This window comes from Mustela putorius, unplaced genomic scaffold, assembly GCF_011764305.1.
Source record: "Mustela putorius furo isolate JIRA1106 unplaced genomic scaffold, ASM1176430v1.1 tig00003949_pilon_pilon_pilon, whole genome shotgun sequence".
In the NCBI taxonomy this organism is placed as follows: domain Eukaryota; kingdom Metazoa; phylum Chordata; class Mammalia; order Carnivora; family Mustelidae; genus Mustela; species Mustela putorius.
The window spans coordinates 3636562-3662796 of record NW_025422093.1 but is presented as its reverse complement, the minus strand read 5'-3'; the positions used below and the strand labels follow the sequence as shown (position 1 = coordinate 3662796).

General features: G+C 38.8%; 1 long non-coding RNA gene across 1 annotated transcript; it reads right to left on the bottom strand.

Moving 5' to 3' along the window:
- Window positions 1-6745: 6745 nt before the first annotated feature.
- LOC123389123 lies at window positions 6746-24173 on the bottom strand. The gene is made up of 4 exons (XR_006603651.1): window positions 24005-24173; window positions 10064-10132; window positions 9922-9954; window positions 6746-7008 (listed from the first exon to the last, which is right to left on the bottom strand). It is a non-coding gene; the product is annotated as an uncharacterized LOC123389123 (long non-coding RNA).
- Window positions 24174-26235: the final 2062 nt, after the last annotated feature.

The window sequence follows — 26235 nt, the reverse complement described above, 5'->3', positions numbered from 1 at the left end:
TTAGTTGTCCCAATAGATAAACTAGTATTTATTGGATTAGGACGTAGACAACATATCATGGTCAACTGGAAATTAGGGAGAAAAAAAGGAAATGGGAAATAAATTTGCTTTCTGGGCTTTCATGTATAAATGAAAACCTAATAAATCAGAGCAGAGATCACAGAGGAGCAGTAGCTTATGGTTGGGGGGACACTAGATTATTACTTGATTGATGCTATTATTGTGAAGCAAGAAACTGTTTGTAAACTCATGTTTGCAATTAATACAAGGCATTGTTTCATATCATTCTCATTGTCTTCTGATTTGAGTTTCCATTTCTCCCAAATGATAGAAATTTATTTTTATTTTATTTTGTTTTATTACTAAAGATTTTATTTATTTATTTGACAGGGATAGAGAGAGACAGAAAGAGAAGGAACACAAGCAGGGGGAGTGGGAAAGGGAGAAGCAGGCTTCCTGCTGAGCAGGGAACCCAACAAAGGACTCAATCTCAGGAAAAATGGTAGAAATTTAATCTGAATCAGTTCATGTGTCTACCTCTCTTTCTTTCCTAGGGAGATAGGGGCAGGCCTAAAACACATTTGTTTGAGGACAAACAAGCATCTGATATCTCATGGGTTTATGTTTTGACTCCTCTCGTTTCCAGACCAGGAAACTTATTTGATGTCTGGAACTGGAAGTCTTGCTCTTATAACATTATGCTTTTCCCAATCTATTGTCTTGGCAGGATTCTTCCCTTTCCCCATGGAGCCTAAACTGTTGAAACTCAAAAAGCCAAAGGAATCCTTTTCTCTGGCCTCCTGCTCTGTCATCCCATCTCTAGAAACAGTGAATACAGAATGCCTAAGTTCCTGAATGGAGGAAGGTTTAATGGATGCCAGAGAACATTGGGGAATATTCACTTACAACATTTCAAAATATTATCTTGCCACTGGTGTAAACATGTTGGTGGGTTGGTATGGTGTGGAGATGGTGTGGAGGTGGTGGGGAGGGCAGGTATCTGGTTAGGCTGTGGACAGACTATGTAGAAGAAAAACAAAGATCTAAAGGACTCCCACAGGACTCATCTTCTAGTCCCTGAGCAGGTACATCTTTATTATAGTGACAGCTGCAGCTTCTCTGAACCTGCTACTATTAACCATTTAAACTGCAGAGCTAACCCACCCTATTCTGGTTTTACCATTATAAGTAAACCTCAGACAACCTCACTTTCCATATGAATTGTTTTCAGGGAGACAGTGAGCTAGTCAGAACTGTGTGTCTTTGCCCTACCGGATGGATATGGTTCTTATTTAAAATGAGTATGTTGACTTTTTACTTTATTTATATAATATCTTCCCTTGACACTCATGTACTTCACAGTGTTAATTTTCTTCTGTCCATCCTTGACCTTGTGGGCTAAAATGTAATTTAGGAGAAAGCCAGGAGACTATACATGGATTTCTATGAAGCATCAGGTGGAGAAAACAATAGAGTGGCTACTGAGTGGATTTCTTGTACAAGTAAAGGTCAGTTCAGGGATTTTTTGAAAGCCAATATTTTGTGTGTGTATCATGTGAATCTCCTTGGACCAGCCTTTGGTGGTTTTTGACATTAGAGCAGACAGAAAGAAGAGGATATGAAGACACACAAGGAGAACACCCATGTAAAGATGAAGGCAGGGATTAGAGTGACGCATCTGCAAGCCAAAGATTTCCAGAAAACCAACAGAACCAGGACAGGGTTCTGGGACAGATTCTCTCCACAGCCCCAAGAAGGAATCAATGCTGCCAATGCTTCAGTTTTGGAATTCTAGCTTCCAGAAGTGTGAGACAATAAATTTCCATTGTTCAGGCCATCTAATTTTTAGTACTTTGTTATGGCAACCCTAAGAAATGAATATATTCACTGAAGGAGGTGTTATTAATTGTTCCCATTTTGCAGATGAGGAAACTGAGGCCCAGAGGAATTAAGGGGTTTAGCCAGCTAGTAAGTGATTCAAACCCATGCACTCTAACTCTAGTATCTGTGTTTTTATCCATTATACTCATTTGCCTCTTGTCTCTTTTTTAGTTAATGACCTTTCCTTTCTTAGATTTTTCACATTCTTTTCACTGCCTTTGCCAGGGCACATTGCACACATCTCTTAGTCTATAGTCTCCCACTGGGCACCATGGCCTCCGCTTGCCCAGAGCTACACTGCGGTCTGTGGTACATCAGGAAAATCTCAGTGCTCTCTCCCACTCTTTGGAGGTTTGCTAAGGTAACACAGCCTGAGCCCCAGGTTTGTCAGAATTTTCAAGGAAGCGTATCTTTAGGATGTTCATTCCAGCTCTCACTCCCCAGAATCTGGACATAAATCAGTAGGGATTGGCTGTAGAACAAGAACAAATATGAGTACTGGCTCACAATAGACTCTTGCTAATCTCTTCACCCTGTTGTCATGTATGTGCCTGTCACAAATACACATGTGTATGTAGAGAAAAATACACAGCAAGTTGTTAGATGAGAGGGGTGTGAGAGACACGACAAGAGTTATCTATCTGTGATGAAGACAATTTGTTGGGGCTATCAGCATGTTTATTTGAGAATATGGATGTGAGGAGGCGCCTGGGTGGCTCAGCCTGTCAAGGGCCGACCCTGGATTTCAGATCAGGTCATGATCTCAGGTTTGTGAGATCGAGCCCCATGTGGAGCTTGGGCATGGAGCTTGCTTAAGATTCTATTTCTTGGCTTTCCCTGCCCACCACAACGGCCTCCCCCCAATAAATAATAAAAAAATTTTGGGTGTGTACTCATGGATATATATATAAGGATAGTCAAAGGATAGTCATTAAAATGTTAATAGTGATTGTGGCAGGGTCATAGAATCTCTGATTTTTTTCCTTCTACATTTCTGTGGCATAAAGGGTAATTATTATTTTTCTCATAATAACGGTGGCTCCCAGAAAGAGCATAGAAATGATAAGGATGGTATTGTCTCCTTTATAGTGGATTCACAAATTGGCTTCATTATAAGATTTCTGAATCTCCTCGCTCTTTCTTCCTGTATGATGTTTCTTTTTCTTTAAAATCATCTTGAAGATCAGAATCTTAGAAGAGATTTGAAGAGGTGATAGTAAATGAATCAGCAGATGGAGAAAGTGGAAATGCTCACATGGTTAGGCTCTTTCCTTTCTCTTTCATTTGGACAGTCTGAGTGACTGTGACATGGACTAAGGAGCGCTCTTTCCCCACCCATTCATTCGTGTTTGGCCATATGGATCATAATGACCAAGGCAGTCTGTTCAGGAACCTCTGCCCATGTGCCTGGCCAGCACACAACAGTCTTGGAGCAAATGAGTACTGGCAGGTTGTCATCAAAGCAATAAGCCTATGGTCCGAAGAGAATAAAGTTGGTGCTCTTAATAAACAGTTATGGTACTGTTTTGTACACTGAGACCTCCAATATCTAAAAACCATCATGTTGTCAGTATTCCTCCATTTGGCATGGAGAGTTAGAGCATCGCTCGTACCTATCTGGTTTTCAAGGTCAGTGAATTTTATAAAATTCTTTGCCAAGTAGTTGCTGTGATATGAATAAATTTATGTGAAAATGAATTCAGCCAGCTAGTTATTGAACAAGATTTTTTTTAATGGAATGTACTGACAGGAGAGAAGAGAAGGCAAACATAAAGAGTGAATAATAACCTAATGAATAGAGCTTTTTTTTTTCCCCTCCTTCAGTTCATGAGAAACAGTAATCAATTTTTTAAAGACAGATTTTCAAAAGTGACAAAAGGGAAGGAAGGTGGAACTTCAACTCCATTCAGACAGAGGAAAGAAATAAAGCACCTCCAAGGGGGAAAAACATAAAATAATGGCATGGATGTAACAAAACACAACTAAATACTTGAATTGTTTTATTTTTTCAGATATAAGAGGGTGTGAACAATGATGCAAAACAAAAAAATGTATGGCTTAACCCAAACTTTTTTAAGTTATATTGAGAACCTCTTTCAAAATTCCCAGCTGCGACCAAACTAAGTTTCCTACAAAGGCCAGTTGTTAAAAAAAAAGGGGGGGGCAGAATGGTGCTTTCAGGTGGGCCAAAATCATAACAATGAGAGCCATCTGGCATATTACTAAGCGAAAGAAGCCAATATGGGAAGGTTACCTACTGTATGATTCCAGCTATATGACATTCTGGAAAAGGCAAACCTATGCAGATAATGAAAAAGATCAGGGGTTACCAAGGGTGGGGGCCGAGTTGGGGAGAGGAGATGAACAGGCCGAGCACAGAGGATTTTTAGGGCAGTGAAAATAATCTGTATGTTATAATAATGAATGCATGTCAGTATACATTTGTCTAAACCCATAGAATAAACATCATCAAGAGTGAACCTTAAGGTAAGTTATGGACTTGGAGTGATTGTGATGGGTCGATGTACATTCATCCTTGGTAACAAATGTACCGCTCTGGCGAGTGGTATTGATAACGGGGGAGGTGAGGCATGTGCGGGGAAAGGGAATACGAGGGAAATCTCTATTTTTCTCTCAATTTTATTGTAAACCTAAAACTGCTTTAATGCAGTCTTTAAAAAAAATTACTGTAATACCATTACCATACCTAAAAAAGAGAAAAAGAAGAAAGAAAAAAAAGGAAGGAAGCCAAGAGAGCCATTTTAGATTTCTCTTTCTAGGCAGTAATGGACCAAGTGAAAAGAAAATTATTAAAATATTTTGCTAGAGAGGTTATTACAGAGTACTTTATAACACATTGTCTATGACTATTCTCTGTTAAATACATGAATAAGCCTAGTCCTTTGGAGATTTAGCAGATACTTGTCTATTTTTTTCCCCATTCCAAATCAGAAACAATTTTTTCGGCCCAAATTTTTGGATCGATAGGTCTATGTGAAAGTGCTTTCTTGATAGGTGTATCCATACCCCAAAACTTGACAGGGGCTAAATTTCCAAAATTTAACTTGCCAGGCTTCCCTTTAGGCAAGAGATCCCAAATTACTGTGGTGTATTTTTGCTTTTGTTTTTGAGTATTTCCTTCAAGCTTTAGTTTCCAAATATTTTTTGAGTCTGAGGGCTATGCAATTTTTGGACTAGACTGTTGGACCTCAGGCATAAATTCCGATTCCAAAGCCTTCTCCTAGGAATGTCAATCTCTAGGCAAACACTCAATTTTCTAGAGTGCCCCTCTGTTCTTTCAAGGGAAGCTAGGGCAGAAATTCATTCAGATTATCTTACTAAATGGTCATCTTTGGGCTAATTGTCCCCAAACAAATAAAATCATCTTATGACTTCTTCCTAAAGTTTGACAACTGGGATCATAATTTTGGGGATACAACTTATTTTAAGACTTCCTGGGCTTTCCCATCAGAAGACACTGGAGTTAAAATACTAGATATATTTTATAAGGGAGTTCCCTTTTACATTATTGAGGATTAAATCCTTACTTTTATGGTAGGGACTTTTTTCAAATATCTGGAGATGCTTGGCTTTCTGTTCATATTTAAGAGCCAATGAGACACCATCTTGGGAGTCTGGTGCATACAAGGGTAGCTTCTCAACTGAAAAATCTAATAATCTCATTGGGATTGGGAAGAGATTTTGTTGTTTCACTGGGGTACTCCCAGATGCCATTATCTACAGCTCTTTCCCCTGGGCCATGGCATCCCTGAAGAATAACCCTCTTCGTTCTTGCCTGAGGGCTGTATGTTAGATGGCCAGGGTCCCTAAGGATCTGAGCTGGGAGAAAGTAGCTGGAGCCGGATGCAGGTGGACTCAGGGTTTGGTTTGTAGAGACTCAGGTAATCCCTTTTATTTCCAGTGGAGCTCTTCACTTCCATCTTTCTTTGGGGTCAGGGTCCTGAGTTGTGAGCTCAGGAGCCTCTCTATTTCAAGTTATCATGAGACAAGGTCTTCTGTCTTCTGCTGGAGTGTGTGGAGTGTGCAAGTGCTCCTCTCCCTGAAACATGAGAAAGCTCTTTATCTTTTAGATCTTTAATTCATTCTTATTTTGTCTCTTTGTAGCTTCAACTCTGAATTTAGATGTACTGAGATTTGTGAACACATAGGTATAATCCTTTATATAATCCTTTTGTAATCCTTTCTTTTTTTTTTTAATCTAATCCTTCATAACTTGGAATCACTTCTCATCTTATTCAGCATCCCCACTGAGTTTTAGAGTCCTTGTTTTTGATCAATTGCTAGTGTCTTAGTTTCCTTATCTATACAGTTGGACTTGATTGCTAAGGTCCTTTGCAAATCACAAGTTCTGATGAGGTAGGAAATAGGCTGAGAGGGCAGGCATTGGAGTTAGACACCCAGATTCATCTCACTGCTTTACCACTGTGCAGTCAGGGTGCTCTAGTTATAAGCGACAGAGGCCAACTGGACTTCCTTAAGCAAAAAAGGAAATTACAGGAAGGATCATGAATAATGGAGTGTGTTAACGCTGGAAAGCCAGTCTCAAAGAATGGATGCAAAACCAAGAAAGCTAGGCAGTGGGGAGGTCAGCCCAAGTTATATGCCAGGAACAACCTGATGAGGAAGCTGTCCCTGGTGCCACTGCCATGGGATGTTTGCCACCAGTAACCCTTGGTGTCAATGCCACTGCTATTGTGAATAATTTCTCAACTCTCCCTCTATCTTTGTGATGGGTTGTGTTGTGCTCTTATGACTTAATGGATGAGGAGAGAAGATTTATCTTCCTGTTTGTATTAGAGTTCTCCAAAGAAAAAGAACCAATATCTTATTTTATTTTAAGGAATTCTATTTTATTTTCAGACATTTTATTTTATTTTATGCTCAAGTGATTATGGGGGTTGGAAAGTTTGAAATTTGCAGGGCAGACTGGCAGGCTGGATATTCAGCTAAGAGTCGGTGTTGCAATCTTGAGTGCGAATTCTACAGGGCAGGCCAGGTATGTTGGAACCTTGGGCAGAATTTCTGTGTTGCAGCTGTGAAGCTCAATTCCTTCTTTGGGAAACCTGTCTTTGCTCTTAAGGCTTCCAACTGATTGATGAAGTTCACCTACAAAATGGAGAATAATCAGCTTTACTCAAAGCTACTGATAAATTGTCAATACCAAAAAAAAAAAAAATCACCTTCCCAGTGACATCTAGACTAGTGTTGAACAATTGGGCATAAAAGCCTCAACAAGTGACATGTAAATTTAACCACTCCGTGTTAAATTTTTGCCACTCCGTGTTCATAGCAGGATCCTCCTTCAAACATCTCCTAAGTTAAAGTGCTGGGTAGGAAGATGGGGAAAAAAAAATGATAGTTATCCACACCAGCTACTTTACTGCTTGACTTTCAGCCAGACTTTCAGTTTCCGGTTCTGTAAAAATGGGGATGATAATAGCAGATACACATATGATTGTCGGGAAGGTCTGTAAAGTGTATGCAAAGTACTTGTAGAAGTGCTTGGAACAAGATAAGTGCTCAATAAATTAAGGTGCTATGATTTCTCATTTAAACTTTGCAATAGGATATTTCTCACCATTCATCTATCCAAATTCCCACAGGTAGGGTACTTGAGGATGAAACACCTAAATTGTGATTTGCATCCATAAGCAAATTGTGATTTATTGAACCCATATTACCTGCCAGGTACTGTTCTACATATCTTCCATCTATTTACTTGAATAATTTGGTTCACACAATAATCCAGTGAGGTTTGTGATTCCTCATTTTATAAGGCAGACACTGAGATTTAGAAAAATATGCATCACACCTAGAATCACACGAGTAGCCCAATGCAGGGCCTGAACTCAGGGTTTTCATGGGTCACCAGGGTGGCTCATTCAGATGTGTCTGCCTTCAGTTCAGGTCATGATCTCAGGGTCCTGGGATGGAACCTCACATCATCAGAGGGCCTGCTTCTCTCTCTGCCACTCCCCTGCTTGTGCTCTCTTGTTCTCTCCTCTCTCAAATAAATAAATAAGGTCTTAAAAAAAAAAAAGAATTCAGGGTTTTCTTAGTCTAAATCCCCCTTGCTCAACTACTCCTCTGTGCGGTCTCTCTGTTAGTCCAGACAGAGGGGTCATCTCCTCTCCCAGCTCCAGTTCCTCGAGTGTTACCTTGGCTTTATTGGTCTGGAAAATAAGAATCCTGAGTTCTCCCCTAAATATCAATTCAGGATGCTAAACCCTTTGTCCTTTTTATTAGACATTAGTCTTTTTTTTTTTTTTTTTTTTTTGTGTAGCTCTGCTTCGGCTTCTTTAAAAGATGGTTAATGCAATTTTGAATTTTTTGAATCAACTCACAGATGTAGAAAAGAAAGAGAATAGAATTTTAAAAAATATTTCCTTAAAAAAAAAAAACCCAAACAAACCAAAAAACCTCCTTTCATACAATTAGAACAATTCAAAATGAAACAAAATTCCTTTCATAAAAACTAAACTACTTAAAACTATTTAAATAAATTTAGGGTACCATGGAAATTGTTAATTTTTGGATATTAACTATTAATAAAAACAGTTATGAAGGTTGGAATGGTGGCGTACTTCATAATATCCATCATAAAAGGATAAATAAAAATCACACACAAACCCTTTCTCTGTGGACAAAACATCTAAGGGCTAAGGGAATCTGAACAACATTAGAAATAGGAAGTAAGCTCACTTCCCAGAAGAAATTTGGATGTTAAACATTTTATTCTAGAAGTAAGTCTACTACCAGTTGCCATGGAGAGCAGAACAATTCTTCAGACGGTAGGAAGTCAGACCTGCACTTTTCAAACTTTAATGTCCATGGACACCATCTAGGGATATTTTCAGAATGTAGATCCTAGCTCAGTGGGTTTGAGGTGAATAAAACTTGAGATGTTCTATTTCAAACAGGCTCACAGGGTGTAGCCCACACGGCTGTTAAAGGACAACACTTGTGGTTGCAAGGGTCGACTACCAATTCAAACTCATTCATTTTCCTTAATCATTTATAGTCTTTATAATGTCATGCCTTTGGAAGCCAAGTTAGAGATGGCTTCTAAAATGGCTTCAGAGACCATTCCTTCTGGATGTCTGGAGGCGAAGGAGGGGAAGGAATTGATAGGTATTGTTTGACGGGAGCTTCTGTTCCTACTGCTTGACAGGAAGTGTCTCATTTCATTCCTATAACCCTTCCATGAGAAGTTTATGTAAGAGCCCTCTTTTACAGCTGAGGAAGCCAAGTTTCAGAGAAAGTAACCTGTCAGTGCCAGTAAGTGGTGGAGTCAGCATTCGCACTTTGGTCTGTCTGACCTGACAGCCCATGTTTTTTCTGATCCCATCTGGACAGCTTTACTGCGGTTGCCTTTTCTTTTGACATCACTGGTTATCCTCTATTTTTAAAAGTTTCCTTAAAGAGAACCAAATCCAATTTTAAAAATTGACACAAAATTGTTCATTAAACTTCCCTCTTACATCCTATTTTCCCATTTCATTCTGTGTGAAAATTACTCTCTACCCAGGAAAGGCCTTGATGCTTTGTGCTGAGCTGACTGACAAAGCATTATGATTTAAAAAATGATTTAAAAACCATCCTGTTCCTCTCTCCACAAAGCCCCAACCTTTGATCTTTTCTCAGGAGCAATTTCCAATCAGCCCTTTTTTCAAAGCTTGTAAATGTTTGGTATGTCTTCTTATCCAGACTCTTCTCCTCCTCCCAAAGGAGAGGTTGAGACCTTCAATTCCCTACTGTCATTACCGGTCTATTGGAAGTCTTAGTGTAGGATTTGGTTTTCTACAGTGAAGGCAAAATCAAATATAGCAAACTTCATGCTCTGGCTGTGTTTACACACTTTAAAACTAAGCAGGGTTTGGCAATTACCTAGTTCATTTGCTCTATGCAGGTGAAATCAGATTATTTCAGCACTTTTGATTTTTATTATGTTTGTTTGACCCTCTTTACGCAGAAACATAGTTAGCATGATTCAAATTAATTGCTGAGTCACCATTTTACCTTGCAATACAATCTTGTGAAGATTCTGGCATTCTAGAACAAAAAGAAGGAATAAGTTACCTAGGAGTTTTACATTTCTTTTTTATTGCTCAACTTTCTTTAAAGGCAAGCCAAAAGATAAAATAAACAATAGTAGGACTACCTGGTTTGAATATGGGATGGAAATTTTGGAGCTGCTTCTTCTCCTCCTTCTTACTCTGGACACATTCCCCTGAGATGGAATGAAACATTGGAAGAGACACAGACTGTCAAGTCAGGACAGACCCATGTTCAAACCCTGACTCCCAAAAAGTTATCACAGCTCTGACTGATGACTGCTAGTTTAGGCTAGAGCATAATGTATACTTTTATCCCAAGACTATTCATTTTTGCTAAAATATGTGACTTTTGAAAAAATGATTAGTATTAATAAGTAACTTATAGAAGTGTTTCAATATTTCGAGGAGGAGTCAAGATGGTGGAGAAGTAGCAGGCTGAGATGACATCAGGTAGCAGGAGATCAGCTAGATAGCTTATCACACCATTGCAAACACCTACAAATCCAACGGGAGATCGAGGAGAAGAAGAACAGCAATTCTAGAAATAGAAGTGTTTCAATATTTCTATGACTATTTGAATTTCCTTAGCTGGCATTTTATTCAAAGACCCAGATTCAGCCATTTCTTCTTCCTAAAATCAAGTTTTAGGGTCCTGAGACAATAGAAGTTTTCGGAATAAAGGACACAACACTTGTGTTTTGAATTTACTTGTTGCTTTTCCTTGCTGAGGTCTCTCTTCAGGCGAGGCCTAGCCATAACATGCATAATCTAGGAAATGTGTCAGATGACTATGTGACTTTCAAGATAGTCTGTACATCATAGTCACCTGCAGACCAGCATTATTGGGGTAAAGGGGTGTGACCTGCATGACTGTTAGTTTAGAAAAATCAAGAGTTGATTCTAATGCATGGTCAGGATGAGAATTGCTGAATAAATCTATTGAAAATGGGTCTTTTCATTTTGGCCATATTTAATGGATTCAGGTCCTGAACAAATTATATTTTTATTTTTTTCCATTCTCTTGTCAGTGTACCAAAATTCATTGTTTATGCACCACACCCAATGCTCCATGCAATACATGCCCTCCATAATACCCACCACCAGGCTCACCAATCCCCCACCCACCACCCCTCCAAAACCCTCAGTTTGTTTCTCAGAGTCCACAGTCTCTCATGGTTTGTCTTCTCCTCCAATTTCCCCCAATTCCCTTCTCCTCTCCATCTCCCAATGTCCTCCGTGTTATTCCTTATGCTACACAAATAAGTAAAACCACATGATAAATTGACTCTCTCTGTTTGACTTATTTCACTCAGCATAATCTCCTCCATTCCAGTCCATGTTGATACAAAAGTTGGGTATTTGTCCTTTCTGATGGAGGCATAATACTCCGTTATATATATGGACCATATCTTTACCCATTTGTCCATTGAAGGGCATCTTGGTTCTTTCCACAGTTTGGCAACTGTGGCCATTGCTGCTATGAACATTGGGGTACAGGAGGCCCTTCTTTTCACTACATCTGTACCTTTGGGGCAAATACCCAGTAGTGCAATTGCAGGGTCATAGAGTAGCTCTATTTTTAATTTCTTAAGGAATCTCCACACTGTTTTCCAAAGTGGCTGTACTAACTTGCATTCCCACCAATAGTGTAAGAGGGTTCTGCTTTCTCCACATCCTCTCCAACACACGTTGTTTACTGTCTTGTTAATTTTGGCCTTTCTAACTGATATAAGGTGGTATCTCAATGTGGTTTGGGTTTGAATCTCCCTGATGGCTAATGATGATGACCACTTTTTCATGTGTCTGTTAGCCATGTTAGTTAGTTAGTTCATGTCTTCTGCCCACTTTTTGATGTGATTATCTGTTTTGTATGTGTTGAGTTTGGGGGGTTCTTTATAAATCTTGGATATCAGCCCTTTGTCTGTAGTGTCATTTGCAAATGTCTTCTCCTGTTCTGTGGGTTGCCTCTTTGTTTTGTTGACTGTTTCCTTTGCTGTGCAGAAGCTTTTGATCTTGATGAAGTCCCAAAAGTTCATTTTCATTTTTGTTTCCTTTGCCTTTGGAGACATATTTTGAAAGAAGTTGCCATGGCTGATGTTGAAGTGGTTACTGCTGATGTTCTCCTCTAGGATTTTGATAGATTCCTGCCTCATGTTGAGGTCCCTCCATTTCAAGTTTATCTTTGTGTATGGTTTAAGAGAATGACCAAGTTTCATTTTTATACACATAGCTGTCCTATTTTCCCAGCACCACTTATTGAAGAGACTGTCTTTTTTCCACTGTATATTTTTTCCTGCTTTGTTGAAGATTATTTGGCCATAGAGTTGAGGGTCCATATCTGGGCACTCTACTCTGTTCCACTAATCTATGTGTCTGTTTTTGTGCCAGTACCATGCTGTTCTGGTGACCACAGCTTTGTAGTAAAGCTTGAAATCAGGCAATGTGAGGCCCCAGTTTTGTTTCTTTTTCAACATTTCCTTAGCAATTCGGGGTCTCTTCTGGTTCCATACAAATTTTAGGATTGTTTGTTCCAGCTCTTTGAAAAGTGCCAGTGAAATTTTTATTGGGATGGCATTGAAAGTATAGATTGCTCTAGGCAGTATAGACATTTTTTTTTAAAGATTTTATTTATTTATTTGACAGAGAGAAATCATAAGTAGACGGAGAGGCAGGCAGAGAGAGAGAGAGGGAAGCAGGCTCCCTGCTGAGCAGAGAGCCCGATGCGGGACTTGATCCCAGGACCCTGAGATCATGACCTGAGCCGAAGGCAGCGGCTTAACCCACTGAGCCACCCAGGTGCCCCGGCAAGATAGACATTTTAACAATGTTTATTCTTCCAATCCATGAGCATGGAATGCTCTTCCATCTTTTTGTGTTCAGTTTCTTTCATGAGTGTTCTGTAGTTCCTCTAGTATACATCCTTTACCTTTGTAGTTAGGTTTATTCCCAGGTATCTTATGGTTCTTAGTGCTATAGTAAATGGAATCAATTCTCTAATTTCCATTTCTATATTTTCATAGTTAGTATATAAGAAAGCAACTGATTTCTGTACATTGACTTTGTATCCTGCCACATTACTGGATTGCTGTATGAGTTCTAGTAGTTGGGGATTGGAGTCTTTTAAGTTTTCCATATAAAGTATCATGTCATCTGCAAAGAGAGAGAGTTTGACTTCTTCACTGCCAATTTGCGTACTTTTTATTGCTTTTTGTTGTCTGATTGCTGTTGCTAGGACTTATAGTACTATGTTGAACAACAGTGGTGAGAGTGGGCATCCTTGTGTTCCTGATCTCAAAGGGAAGGCTGTCAGCTTATCCCCATTGAGGATAGTATTCACTGTGCGTTTTTTGTAGATAGATTTTAAGAAGTTGAGAAATGTTCCCTCTATCCCTATATTTTGAATCGTTTTATCAGGAACAGATGCTGTATCTTTTCAAATGCTTTTTCTGCATCAATTGAGAGGACCATGTGGTTTTTCTCTCTTCTCTTATTGATTTGTTCTATCACATTGATTGATTTGCAAATGTTGAACCACCCTTGCATCCCATGGGTAAATCCCACCTGGTCATGGTGGATAATCTTTTTAATGTACTGTTGGATCCTATTGGGTAAGATCTTGTTGAGAATCTTAGCATCCATATTATCAGGGATATTGGTCTGACATTTTCCTTTTTGGTGTAGTCTTTGCCTGGCTGGGGATCATGGTAATGTTGGCTTCATAAAAAGAGTCTTGAAGTTTTCCTTTTGTTTCTATTTTTTGAAAAAGCTTCAGGAGAATAGGTATTATTTCTTCTTTGAATATTTGGTAGAATTCCCCAGAGAATCCATCAGGTCTTGGGCTCTTGGTTTTGGGGAGTTTTTTGTTCACTGCTTCAATCTCATTACTAGATATAGGTCTATTCAGGTTGTCAATTTCTTTCTGATTCAGTTTTGGAAGTTTATAGGTTTCCAGGACTTCATCTATTTCTTCTAGGTTACTTAACTTATTGTCATATAACTGTTGATAATAATTTCTGATGATTGTTTCTATTCCCTTGGTGTTAGTTGTGATTTCTCCCTTCTCATCAATAATTTTATTAATTTGGGTCCTCTCTCTTTTCTTTTGGATTAATTTAGCCAATGGTTTATCGGTCTTATTGATTCTTTAAAAAAATCAGCTTCTAGCTTCGTTGATGTGTTCTACTATATTTCTAGTTTCTATCTCATTGATCTCTGCTCTAATCTTGATTATTTCCCTTCTTATGTGTAGGGTTGGCTTAATTTGTTGTTGATTCTCCAGTTCTTTAAGGTATAAAGAGAGCTGGTGTATGCTGGATTTTTCAATTTTTTTGAGGGAGGCTTGGATGGCTATGTATTTCCCCCTTAGGACCGCCTTTGCTGTATCCCATAGGTTTTGGACAGAAGTGTCTTCATTCTCATTGTTTTCCATGAATTGTTTAAGTTCTTTGGTTTTCTGGTTGATCCAAACATTCTTTTTTTAAAATTTTTTTTATTTTTTATAAACATATATTTTTATCCCCAGGGGTACAGATCTGTGAATCACCAGGTTTACACACTTCACAGCACTCACCAAAGCACATACCCTCCCCAATGTCCATAATCCCACCCCCTTCTCCCAAACCCCCTCCCCAATAGCCAAACTATGGATCCAAACATTCTTAAGCAAGGTGGTCTTTAGCTTCCAAGTGTTTGAATTCCTTCCAAACTTTTTCTTGTGGTTGAGTTCCAGTTTCAAAGCATTGTGGTCTGACTATATTCAGGGAATAATCTCAATCTTTTGGTATCAATTGAGTCTGATTTGTGACCCAGTATGTGGTCTGTTCTGGAGAAAGTTCCATGTGCGTTTGAGAAGAATGAGTATTCTGTTGTTTTAGGGTGGAATGTTTGTATATATATCTATGAGGTCCATCTGGTCCAATATGTCATCCAATGCTCTTGTTTCTTTATTGATTTTCTGCTTGGATGATCTGTCTGTTACTGAGAGTGGCATGTTAAGATCCCCTACTATTAACGTATCCATATAAGTATGACTCTATCTTGATTAACAGTTGTCTTATGTAGTTGGCTGCTCTCATATTGGGGGCAAAAATATTTACAATTGTTAGATCTCCTTGGTGGATAGATTGTTTAAGAATGATGTAGTATCCTTCTTTATCTCTGACTACAGTCTTTAGTTTAAAATCTAATTTATCTGATATGAGTATCACTACCCCGGCTTTCTTTTGAAAGCCATTGGCATGAAAGAAGCTTCTCCATCCCTTCACTTTTAGTCTGGATGTATCCTTTGGTTCCAAATGGGTCTCTTGTAGACAACACATGGATGGGTCCTGTCGTTTTATCCAATCTGCAACCCTGTGCCATTTAATGGGAATGTTTAGTCCATTCACATTGAGAGTGATTATTGAAAGATATGTTTTTATTGACATCATGTTATCTGTGAAGTCCTTGTTTCTATAGATTATCCCTGTAAATTTCTGCTCTCTGACACTCTTGGGTTCTTTCTTCTTTTATAGAACCCCTCTTAATATTTCTTGTAGTACCGGCTTGGTGGTCACATACTCTTTTAAACCTTCCCAGTCTTGGAAGCTCTTTATCTCTCCATCCATTTTGAATGTCAGCCTTGCTAGATAAAGTGTTCTTAGCTGCATTTTCTTCTCATTTAGTGCCCTGAATATGTCTTGCCAGCCCTTCCTGGTTTGCCAGGTTTTTGTGGACAGGTCTGATGTTATTCTGGTGGACCTTCCTCTGTATGTAAGGAATCTTCCCCTAGCTGCTCTCAAGAGCTCCTTTCTAAAATTATGATTCATCAGTTTCACAATCAGTTATCTTGAGGTCTTTCTAGATTCTATGATTTGGGGGGTGGTCTTTCTGCCTCTAGGACACAAATGTTGGTTCCATTCCCCAGATAGGTCCTCAACAAATTATAAACCTGGATTATTTTCATATAGACAGAATGGATACTGATAAGACCATGTGGCCCAGTTTTTCTATTCTGAATACATATGATAGAGGATATGTCCAATTTCCTTAAATTCAATAACTTAAAAGCAATAGCTGTCATTTAGTGAGCAACTGCTATGCATCAGTATCATCATCATCATCAGTGCTAATGTTTACCAAGCACTTGCTAAGATATTCTATATATAATTTCATCCAATTCTCACAAAACTCTATGCCATAAGCATATAATCCCCCTTTTATTTACAAATGAGAAAACAGTCATAGATAAGTCAAGGCTACCCATCCAAGGCTATACAGATCATGAGTGCATAGTTCTGGCTCCCTATCTTTATTTATTTATTTGCATCCATATCTTTAGATAATACCACTCCAACTTCTATAACAACCCTCCAAGGAGGTATTTAGTATGCTCTCATTTACAAATGAAAATAGGTAGCAAAGAAGGTAAATAGTTAAGTAACAGGTGTTAGATGCCACCTGAAGTCAAACCCAAGTAATATAATATTGCACATAAAAGAGTATCTTTCTTCTCCCTCCTGGGAGGGACTGAGGATTCTACCCAAATAGAATTCTCCCCAAACCAATGTTACTTAAAAACAAAACAAAACAAAACAAAAAAACCTAGTAAACACTGTGAGTTTAAAGGTTATGTATATCAAAATAATCAAAACACCTGGATATGGGCTTTGGGGATTATAAAGAAGATAAGCATGGGAATCAGCCTATATCCCCTGCTTTAAATTTCATGACCAACTTTATTTTGAATCTAAAAGTATGCTAAGCCATATAATTCCATGGGTTATTTACATTCTAGTCAGGGTGACTATTGAAGGATAGTGTAATTACAGAGTACAATTTCCAAGCTGAATGAAATTGCTTGTTGTGTAATAGGTCTGCTGGGGACTGACCTCTGAAAATGCCAAAAACAAATACTTGTAAGTCATGATTAGAGATAATGATATACAACACCCTGAGTTAATATATGAAGTGAGAGGTGGTCTTTAATTTGGATAGAATATTTTCTTTTGCTATTGATTAAAATCAGAAAAAAGGATCAGAGCAGAAGTACATTTTCCTTTCTTTCCTATTTCTCAGCATAGTGCCAGAAATTTGCTACTTTTCCATCACCTTCATGAACTGCATGAGGGACAACTCTGGGCAAGAGGTTGAAACAGGTATTTGCTGATGTTCAGCATCTGTGAGAATTTATTGTCTGAGCAGAGAACAGTTCTGGCAGCCAGATCTGCCTTAGTCAGTTCTAATGTACCATCCTCCATCCTCCTCCTCTCTGCCTCATTCCAACATCCACCTACTGTGTCTCAGTTCAGCTTCCTGAGTAGATTTGGTGAATGGTAGTGGGGTGAGGGCAGAGGTGTGTACAACAGCGTTAGGTATTAGAGGCAAAATATTAGCACAGGAGGGGCGCCTGTGTGGCTCAGTCCATTAAGTATCTGCCTTCAGCTCAGGTCTTGATCTCAGGGTCCTGCAATCAAGCCCTGCTTGGGCTCCCTGCTCAGCAGGGAGCCTGCTTCTCCCCCTCCCTCTGCTCTCTCTCTCTCTCTGTCAAATAGATAAATAAAATCTTGAAAAATAAAAAATAAAAATATCAGCATGGAGTATATAATTAGAAGAAAAAGTTAGCAATAGCAAATATGTTCCCATGTCCTCACTGATATTATTTTTCACCCCTGAATGAGATGAATTATTGCCTACAATTAGTGCTTCTCTGGTCCTTTCCCATGTGATCATAATGTTCAATCATATAAGTATATAGTTTTATGTTGAAATGAGAAGATCTTTACTTTTCTAAATTCATTTTCATTTTGACCTCAGTCTATAATTAATATATAGGTTTTAAAATTTTATTTATTTTTTTGAGTGAGAGACACAAGCAGGGGGAGAAGCAAAAGGAGTGGGAGAAGCACACCCTGGGACTCTGGGATCATGTCCTCAGACAAAGGCAGATGCTTATCTAACTGAGCCATTCAAGTGCCCCAACATCAGTCTATAATTATATTTGTCTTTGTCCTTTCATCATTTTATTCCAGTCTGCAGGAAGGAAGGAGGAAGCTTCAAAGACTAAATTCCCAAAGCATTTTTTCTGGTTGTCTATTGCTTTATAACAAATGATACTGATGATACTTACTGTATCTCATTGTTTTATGGGGCTCAGCTGGATGAATTTTTTCTGCTTTATGTGATGTGGACTGGAAGAGCTGGCTTGATTTTAAGGGTCCAAGATGGGTTCACCCATATGCCTACAACCTTGGTGGGATATCTAGAAGGCCGTTCTCAGCTGGAAGCTCTCCTTCTCCATACAATCTAAGGTTCTCTCCATCTGGTCTTTCTAGTAGGGTAGCTGGACTTGTTGCCTGGCAGCTCACAGCTCCAAGAGACCCAGGCGGAAATGCCAGTTGTCTTAAAGCCTAGCCTAGAATCTTTCATAGCATTAAGTTCTACCCAACGTTCACTGGTCAAAGCCACCAAAGATCAGTGCAGATTCAAGTGGAGAGGCAGTAGACTCTGCCTATCTGTGGGAGGAATGTGAAAGAGTTTGCTGTCCATGGCATCCCTTAATGATAAGACATGTACATGCATCCTCTAGATGCTCCAGAATGTGATGGGACAGGAAGGGAGCTGGATAACATGGACAACTTGCTTTGGACTTAAAGAGATTGTGTTTTGGAAAGACACTAGAGATCATCTTGTCCTACTTCTCAATTTGACAGATAAGGGAATTGGGTCATAAAACTACAGAGATTTGTTTGGCAAATGGAATAAATTTTGTGTGTGTGTGGGGTGAACTCAGGGCTTTTGACTTCCAGTTCAGTGTTCCTCTACAGATGAATTTTACTGGTCGCATTTTGTTAGTTTATCACCAGAGTGAAGCTGCCCATTTCCATTTGTTCTCAATTTAAAAAGGAATTAATTTTAGTTAAGTTTATGGGATACATTCTCAATTATAACAGAGACTAGGAAACAGGGGGAGTACTCCGTGTGTGCAGATTACTTCAAGGAACCATAGTATTAGATGGAGTATGTATGAAGAGATAGCGAAAAAATCCTTGGGTTGTTAATTCTGAGTCCAAAGTCTTAGCTATGAAGGAAGTCCTCAATTCTTTTTTTTTTTTTTAAACTTGTCATAAAATATACCTAAGATAAAATTTACCATCCTTACCATTTTTAAGTGTATAGTTTCAGAGTATGAAGTACATTTACAATGTTGTACAACCCAGCTCCAGAACTCTTTCCATCTTATGAAACTGAAACTCTATACTCATTAAACAGCAATTCTCCATTGCCCTTCCCCTGGTCCCTGGCAACCACTCTCTTACTTTCTTTATGTCTCTATGAATGTGATGGTTCTAGGTATCTCTTGTAAGTGGAGTCATACAAGATTTATTGCATTGTGACTGCCTTATTTCATTTAGCATATTGTCCTCAAGTTTCCTCAGTATTATAGCATGTGTCTGAATTTCCTTCTTTTCTAAGGCTGAATAATATTCCGTTATACAGATATATTATATTTTGTTTATCTCTTCATCCCTCAGTAGACACTTAGGTTACTTTCTTTTTACCTTTAGGTTATTGTGAATAATGAGTGTACAAATATCTTTGAGATCCTGCTTTCAGTTCTTTTGAATACAGGCCCAGAAGTAGGATTGTTGGATCATATGGTGGATGTATTTTAAGTTTTTTTAGGTTTTGCCATACTGTGTTACATGGTGGAACCATAGTGCACCACTTCACATTCCCACCAAGGGTTCCAATTTCTCTACATCTTCTCTATTACTTCTTATTCCCTCTCTTTCTTTCTCTCTGTCTTTGGAGTAGCCATATTGGTGGGTATGCAGTAGTGTCTTGTGGTTTTAATTTGCATTTCTCTAATGATCAGTGATATTGAACATCTTTTCATGAGTTTGTTGACTATTTGTATATCTTCTTTGGAGAAATGTCTACTCAAGTTCTTTGCCCATTTTTTAATTGGGTTGTTTGTGTTTGTTGTTTAATTGTAGGAGTTTTTTTTTTTTTTTTTTATCTTCTGGATATTAACCCTTTATGAAGTATATGTCTTGCAAATATTTTCTTCCATTCTGTAGGTACCTTTTTTTCACTCTGTCGAGTCTGTCCTTTGGTGCACAGAAGTTTTAAAATTTGATATATTCTAATTTATCTATTTTTACTTTTATTTTTATTTTTGCTTGTACTTTTGGAGTCATAGCGAAGAAATCACTGTCAAACCCAATGTCATGAAAAATTTCTCCTCTGTTTTTGTTAGAAGGTGGGGGAGGGATAGTAAATTATCCTCCAGACCGATTAAGCCCTTTGAGATTAAAGAATGAAGGAAGTCTTTCCATATAATTTACAGAGAATTTTATTCAGGGCAACTTACTGATGGGGTGGATTGGGCAGATGGAAGATCCAGACCCTATGCAGCTCTTCTCCACAAAGTCTTGACCATAATCCACAGCTTTTATAGGGAGCAAAGGGTATTGTGGTGAGGTCAAAGTCTAATTATCTAAAGTGAGACCACCTAGGAAGCACCTGGGTGGCTCCGTTGGTTTAAGCGTCTGCTTTTGGCTCAGGTCATGATCTCAGGGTCCTGGGATTGAGCCCCATGTCAGGCTTCCTGAACAGTGGGGAGTCTGTTTGTTGCTCTCTCTCTCTGCCCCTCTCCTTACTTGTGCTCTTTCTCTTCTCTCAAATAAATAAAATCTTAAAAAAAAAGTGACATCAATTAGATTTACTCATTATCTAAAGTAGTGCCTTCTGTGAGACACTTTAGGGAAGGTCAGAAAAAACCTTCCTGCTTTCTAGTCAGGACATACATTAGCCACCAACAGACCTAGAACACACAGGCTTGAGGGAGGTCATTGTGTGTTCATGAACCAGATGGACAAAGATGAACAAGTTCAATGTTGTCAGCACTCCTACAATTTTCTTCTAAGAATTTTGTTGTTTTAACTTTTTACTTAGGTCTTTGATAGCATTTTGAGTCAATTTGTATACTGTGTAAAGTAAGAGTTCAATTTTATTATTTTGCATGTGGATATTTCATGTTCCCAGAATTATTTGTTGAAGAGACCTTTCTTTCCCCATTGAATGGTCTTGGCACCCTTGTTGAAGACCATTTTACCTTATATGTACAGGTTTATTTCTGGGCTATTCTGTTCCATTGGCTTATATGTCTTTGTGGCAGTATCACACTGTTTTGATTACTGTAGCTTTGTGATAAGTTTTGAAATCAGAAGTGTGAGCCTCCTAATTTTCTTTTTTTTCTGAGATTGTTTTGGTTATTTGGGATCTCTTTAGATTCCATGTGACTTTCAGGATGGATTTTTTTTTTTTCTATTTCTGCCAACAGTGTTGGGATTTTGATAGGGATTGCTTTAAGTCCATAGATTGCTTTGGATATTATTGAATCTTAAATATGTTGTCTTCCAATTCATGAACATAAGAGGTACCCTTCTCCCATCTATCCCATCCCCCTATCCATCTCCCTCCATCAATCCTCAGTAAGTTCCCTATCATTAAGAGTCTCTTCTGGCTTATTTCCCTCTCTTCATCCCCCTACCCTTTCCCATATGTTCATCTGTTTTCTTTCTTAAATTCCACAATGAGTGAGATCATATGATATTTGTCTTTCTCTGACTGACTCACTTAACATAATACCCCCTACCTTTGCAAATGGCAAGATTTCATTCTTTTTGATGACTGATATTCTATTGTACACACATGCATGCATGGACACACACACACACACATGTATATATATATACCATATCTTCTTTATCCATTCATCAGTCAATGGACATTTGGGCTCTCTCCATAATTTTCCTATTGTTGATAATGCTCCTAAAAACATCAGGGTGCATGTACCTCTTTGAATCTGTATTTTTGTATCCTTTGGGTAAATACTTAGTAGTGCAACTGCTGGATCACAGGGTAGTTCTTTTTAACTTTCTGAGGAACCTCCATACTGTTTTCCACTGTGGCTGTACCAGTTTGCATTCTCAGGGCAAATTTTTAAATGACCGCTTCTGCATTTCTTCTATATTCTAGGGAGCACTAGTGGGTTATCACTCACCATTCTTGGCCTACAGTCTGAAGGCCAAGGAGTGTTATGTCAGTAGTAATTCTTCTCACCTCTACTCAAAAACAGAATATGTTGCAAGAATGCTGTGTGTTGATCGTTGGCTTTGAAGGGGATATTTTTTTTAAGTGCCAGAATTGTTTACTTCACTTTTAAATAATGTAAGCACTATTATAAGAAAAAAGTGGCCTAAAGAATTTTTTGGGGAGTGCCTGGGTGGCTCTGTCAGTAAGTGTCTGCCTGTAGCTCAAGTCATGATCTGGGGGTCCTGGGATCCAACCCTGTGTCCTGCTCAGTGGAGAATCTGTTTCTCCCTCTCTCCCTGCCTTGCACCCCTCCGTTGTGCTCTCTCTCTCTCAAATAAATTAATAAAATCTTAAAAAAAAAAACCCACAAGAATATTTTTCATGTCATCTTTCTAAGGAGATGCGTGAATGCTTTTGAGTTATTATGGATACAAATGATACAAGTACATTAAAAAGACCAGGCAAACATGAAGTTTCAGATGAAGAAAGATAGAGCTCTCTAACAAACGTCCTTGTACTTTGTCATAAATAATAGAAAAAACAATAAAACAAATTCAACTTCCATATTAGTTATATCCTAGAAATTCTTCCTAGACTATTTTTCTCTTTCTGTTTTCACCAAAATTCTATTTCTTCTCATTGCATCATATGATACCATCAGGGGAGACCCCAGAATTTTTGAATCCCTCTTCTTATATAAACTTGAGGAAGCACAACTGCCCTTTTAAGATTCTCAAGAAGACATTTTGACAGCTTTACCAGATAATCAATATAATACATAAATGGCGCGAGTGAAGTACTACTCTCCCTCCCATTGCCTAGAGATGCCCTAAGTGTGAAACTCAATTTTCCAGATACCTACTGTTCAACTAGAAGAGGTTTGGTCATCTTCAAATTGTTAAAGGAAATGTCTGTTGGAAAATGTGTTGGAAACAATATTATAGGATGTTCGCACCTGCCTTCGTATGGAAGTCCAAGGGCCTACATCATATTTTGGTATTATCAACTTGAAGAAGAATGCTTCTGAAATACTTTTCATTTCTCTCATTTTGCTCTGGAGGCACTCATATACTTTTAAGGGATGGAAAACCTTGGAATTTTAGGTGCTTCAGTAAACAACTGATAAGAAGGAATATGGGGGTGAAGAGCAGCCAATAGGAAGGATGCAGAAGTGGCCAGTGAAACAAAGGGCTCATTCTGGATGAGACAGGATTGAAGAACAGAGGCCTTTTCAACACCTGCAGGAAAACCGCCATTCTGCCGCTCAGTCTGAAGGTCTGTTTTCCCACCAAAATGAATACTTGGAGCTTTCAGAGGAATTGAGTCAAGTTCATTGAAAAAAAAAAAAAAAATATATATATATATATATATATATATTCATAGAAATATATATATATGTCCATATATATTTCTTTCCTATAAAATTTAAATATATCTTTCCTTAATATGTTTCAATACTTGTTAACTATTTAGGGAGGTTGAATTTTGCCTATTTAATTTTTAAGCCCTGAGGCAAAAAATTTTTTTAAAAATACATTTATTTATCCCAAAAAACCACTTGGTTTTATTTCCTTCGTAGTGAGTACAAAGCAGACTTTGGGGAAAACCTTTGGTACAACCAGCCTGTTTCATACATATTCACAAGTCTGTTCAGAATGAAGTACATACTATGAGTGATGGTACTTAGTTTCACTTTTTTTTAAAGGACCAATCCTTATTTCCACATAATTAAACCTAATGACTTTAAATTGCAATCCTTCTAAATATCAAAGAATTACCTGCACCTTGAAGGTTCTTGAACTTTTTTGAAATTGCCCTTTTAAAAAGGATCACAGGGTGGCTGCTGGAAGGTTTTCTTCTCGATTTACAACTCAGGCATAGATTTAAGGAGAGTGTAATTACCAGATACAATCCCTAAACAGAATTGAATTGCTTCCTGGATGCCAAGCTTGTTGCAGACTGACCTTCAACGGGAACAAAACAACACTGCAGCTCTGTGTCCTTCTTAGATTTCAGCAGAATCCAATTTTCTTCTTCTTCTTCTTCTGGGCAGAAGTGGGATTCGGAAAGCCGGTGTTGCTTGTCCTTTGGTAATTTTCATCTGCTTGGTCAGAGGACCAGAAATCCCACTTATCATGGCTCTTCCTTAAAAACAAAAGAAAACTTATTAAAAGAGCAATTCTGGAAGATCCACAATAAATCACTTGTTCTGAAAATTGGACCAGTCCAGCAGCCTCTAAATCAACTACCTCCTTGTTCTTCTCTGAAGAAAACAAAGATCATTTATGGTCTCTGAGGTCACAGTGGGAGATTGACCAGGGAAAAGCCTAAATCAGGAAATAGGGTCGCCTCTCCCAGGTTAGTTCGTGTCCCACAGACAGTCACATCTGATTCCTCCACTTCACTCTGGAAAATATGATTTCTTCCGTGACATGTTTTGTTGTTTTATTCCCCCCTCATCAATCATTACCCATAATAAGCGTTCGGTGGTTATAGCCGTTCTTTTTCCTGGAAGTGGAGCATTTTGTTATATTTAACATCCTAATTAGCTTTTGGGTAATTAGCTGGCTGGGTGGGCAGAAAAATTCTACAAAAATCTGTTGGCCGGTGGGATTTTCAGGCCGGCACTTTTAACTGCCTACACACACACACACACACACACACACACACACACACACACACCCACCCCATGTGCAGGCTTGCATGTAGAGGCGTACACACAATCCTCTGGATTCCTTCATGTCATACAAAAGAGCTAAAATAAAACGCAATGCCTACTCATATCCAGGCTTCTAATTACTTTTCTGAGGCAGAGACGGAGGGCAGGTGAAGCATTTGTAGGCACAGGATTAGACGAGGTACATTTACCTTTGTCCTTTCTTAATCATCCTTATCCCGTGTATTAACTCCTTCCCCTGCTCTCCCACTTCCCCACCACTGCACCCCCCACCATCATTCCACTCATCTTAATGAAAGTAATTGACTTTGTTCTTCATGAATAATTGTTTTCTCCCTCTTTAGAAACACATGGACGTATACACTCTTCAGAGGGTTTTTTTTTTTTTTCCTTTTAACTTGCAGTGCACATGACAAAACGTGAGGCATCTGACAGGCAGCTGGCCACCTGTGAGGATCGTTTTTAAACAGATGGTGCAGTAGAAAATTAGTCCAAATGTAGACATCACCATCTCACCCTGGAAAACATTCACAGATGTGGATTATGACAATTCTGATGACCCTGGCCCTCTGGTCGGTTGGTTCCGGTCAGAGGGAAATGATTTGCCTTGTGACAACAACAAAAAATTAGCCACTTCATATTTTGGGCATGAAAGGTGGCCCCAAGGATTAGGCAGGAGACTTTGCTGCAAACCCTGAGTGCCTCATCCTTTCTGGCATTTGCATTGTTTTCTCTTGGCAGCCGTCTGCTCCTCACCGACCTTTGTCATAGAAGAATGAGGCTCTGCTCGTCCTGGCGTCTGTCCACTTGTCCCAGGCCCATCTCTCTCCACCTGGTCCGAAGCAGGTCATGCTTTACTAGGTTGAAGCCCTTCTCCAAATGAGCTGCCCTGTTCTTGCCTTCCCTGGGCTTTCACAGATGCAGTTTGTGTTTTGGGTTGCCTTTCCTGCCTGGCTCAGCTTCCCAGTTACCCATTGACATGCACCTTGTGTGCTATCTCTTCTGTGAAGATTTCCCAGATACACTCTCCCCTCCTACACCAGCGAGGCAGAATGAAGAACTCGTGTCTCCCCACACTCTCTATCCCATGGCACCGAAATGGCTGCTTCTTACCATCAATCATCCCCAGCACCTGTGAAAGTGTACCATAATAGGTTGTCCATAAACAGCTGTGGAACAGAAGTTAGGGATGATTTCGTATCCATGCACATTTAAATTTTCTTGTGGGTCAGGACCATGTTTTGTTTAATTCTCCTTTATATGAACCGGCATAGTGACACTTATGTAAGTACCTAACCAATGTGTTGCATTTAATTGTGAGGGAGTGGACACAAAGAACCAGGAGTCAGAGCATAGGGTTCTATTCCCTTCTTTGCCAGTAATTCAATAGGCAAGACACGATATGTGATAGAATGTTCCCGAACTTCAGGGTCCTTTTAGGAAAAATGGAGAGTGATCACATTATTTCTTATTAACCTTACAGGCCTTGTATGAAGATCAAACACATGTTCTAAGTTG